This window comes from Colobus angolensis, unplaced genomic scaffold, assembly GCF_000951035.1.
Source record: "Colobus angolensis palliatus isolate OR3802 unplaced genomic scaffold, Cang.pa_1.0 Scaffold19, whole genome shotgun sequence".
In the NCBI taxonomy this organism is placed as follows: domain Eukaryota; kingdom Metazoa; phylum Chordata; class Mammalia; order Primates; family Cercopithecidae; genus Colobus; species Colobus angolensis.
In genome coordinates this window covers 6821291-6824039 of record NW_012115043.1, presented here as the reverse complement: position 1 = coordinate 6824039, position 2749 = coordinate 6821291, and the positions used below count along the sequence as shown (strand labels likewise).

Genomic DNA, 2749 nt, shown 5'->3' with positions numbered 1-2749 from the left:
CAGGCTGGTCTCGAACTCCTGATCTCAGGTGATCCGCCCGCCTCAGCCTTCCAAAGTGCTGGGATTATAGGTGTAAGCCACCATGCCCAGCCCCTGCTCGCTATTGTAATAACATCCTGTCATCAGATTTCTTCTACCACCATTTGACTGAAACATTTCTCATACCAGTTTTCCAGAGGTCTTCTCTCAGTCCTTCCTAGACTTCTATTAGCTCTCTTATTTCTTTATTCTTGAAACTCTTCTCTCTTGCCTTGGTCATAAATCTCATTTCTCTTTATAACTGGTTATTCTCTCTATTTTGTGCCAGTCTCTCATCCTCCTTGTATTCATTTAATCAGAAATTCCTGTTGAGATTCAGGATGCTGAAATACTGGTCAATTCAGTCCTATCAGCCTCCAGATAGGGTCTGTAGCAGCTGGTGCCCTGCTGTCTTTCCCACAGGCAAACAGACTTATCCACAATATATTTTTTCATTTATTGTGTGTGCCATACTGAGGAAAGCTGAGGAAACATTGAGTTAGGAATGGCATTTAGCTGCTTGGAGAAGAAATGAAACTATAATAATGATTTAATATAAGAGAATTTGGAGGTAGGTAGGCAAGTAGTCTAGGGCTGGTATGATGATGTCACAATGGAATCACTGTTTCAGGCTCCTTAAAGTTACTTCTTTATTGCAAAATTGCTTCTGTAGCTCCAGCCATCACATTTACTTTCCAGTCTTGAAAGAAAAGGAAGGTAGAAGAGAAAAAGCACCTGCCTCCCATCTTAGTCTGTTACCTTTGGAGAGGTTTCCCAGAAGCCACACCATAAGACTTCTGCTTACATCTTGTTGGCTACCCTGTGTGCAAGGAAGGCAAAGAAATGTAGCCTTTTAGCTGGATACATTACTTCCCCACACAAAATAGGGACTCTTACTAAGGGAAAGGGGAAGAAATTAGCAGAATCTGCCACTCTTCTGCTCTGCATAGCCTTCATATATCATAACTTCCAAAAGCTATTACTTTAGCAGCTTTCTATTGTAAGTACTCTCCTATATATCCATGTCTTTAGCTGTCTACCTTGTATGAACAATACCCAGAACTTTATCTCTATACTTGACCTTTTGCCTAATAGTTTCACTGATGAACATCACCAGAAACTGATTTATTAAATTCAAATGTCTACAAAGGAGTATTCACCATTTTTTACCAAAAATTTCTTTCTCTTTCCTTCTCTGTTTCTCTTCATTACACCTACATTACCATCCTCCTAATTTTCTTTTTTTTCTTTTCTTTTTTTTTGAGACAAAGTCTCGCTCTATTGCCCAGAGTGCAATGGCGCGATCTCAGCTCGCCGCAACCTCCACCTACGGGGTTCAAGCAATTCTTCTGCCTCAGCCTCCCAAGTTGCTCGGATTACAGGTGCCCACCACCACGCCCAGCTAATTTTTGTATTTTGAGTAGAGATGGGTTTTCACCATATTGGCCAGGCTGGTCTCGAACTCCTGACCTCAGGTGATCCACCCGCCTCAGCCTCCCAAAATGCTGGGATTATAGGCATGAGCCACCGCGCCCAGCACCATCCTCCTAATTTTCTAGGCTCAAACCTCCCTAGTCATCTCTTGACTCTTCACTCTTCATCTCTGTATAATTGTTTAGTGGTTTCTCTAGGAATTACAATATATAGATTTAACTTTTCACAGTTTAATTAAAATTAATATCTCAAGTGGAATGTAGAAATCTTACTACCATATAAGTAAGTTCCGTTACTCTCCATTCTTTTTTCTTTTTTTTTTTTTGAGATGGAGTTTCACTGTGTCACCCAGGCTGGAGTGCAGTGGTGTGACCTTGGCTCACTGAAACCTCCAAGAAGAGATGGAGTTTCACCATGTTAGCCAGGCTTATCTCAGACTCCTAGCCTCAAATAATCTGCCTGCCTCAGCCTCCAAAGTGCTAGGATTACAGGCAAGAGCACTGCACCAGGCCTTACTCTCCATTCTTTTGTTTTCTTTTTTTTTTTTTAGCTTTGTAAATTATTTTATTTCCTCCATGATAATTTAGAGGCACTGTCTTCGAACCAATACAAATATTTCATAAATAATATTTGGCTGTTTTCTAACCAGTTGAGTAATTTGTTGCACAATAAGCTACCTCACATCTTTCAGCAAGAAATACAGTAAATTTGAAAATAAAAACATTACATAATGAATTAGGACACAATTAAAATTTGCTTTAAATATTTTTTTAGGGGAGAGGACACAACACTTCTACTCAATGAAGGGAAACATTTTTACAGTCCTGAGGTCATTTTTTTTTTAACACCCATTATTCTGTGAATTTGTAGGGAAGAGGTTCCAGCAGCTCAGGCTCCTTCCTATTGGTTCTCACAAAGTGTGCTTCTCTGGGTACAGGCTGCTGCTTCAGGTGAACCCAGGTGCCTTTCTCTTTGGCTTCTTTCTTTTTCTGATCATTTTCCTTCACGTTTCAGGAAGCTATCTCGGCTCCTAGAGTGCTTAATGTGCTCAATACACACGTTAATTCTCTTGACGAGAATCTTGCCCTTAACTTGTTCGTTTACAACAATGCCAACAGCATGCTGGGGGACACTGTAGACTCTTCAGTTTTGCCATGGTAACACTTGTGGGGCATTCCTTTTTGAACAGTACCCATTCCCTTGATGTCTACAATATCACCTTTCTTATAGATTCGCATATGTGTGGCCAAAGAAACAACTTCATGTTTTTTTTCTTTCCTTTTTTTTTTTTTCTTTA

The 2749-nt window shown here is 40.1% G+C and overlaps 1 protein-coding gene and 1 pseudogene across 1 annotated transcript in view; one reads left to right on the top strand and one right to left on the bottom strand.

Moving 5' to 3' along the window:
• Positions 1–2749, top strand: part of ZNF609 (zinc finger protein 609) — a 221184-nt gene that overhangs the window by 160228 nt on the left and 58207 nt on the right. The gene's annotated exons all lie outside the window — the stretch shown is intronic.
• Positions 2304–2749, bottom strand: part of LOC105510650 — a 6355-nt pseudogene continuing 5909 nt past the window's right edge.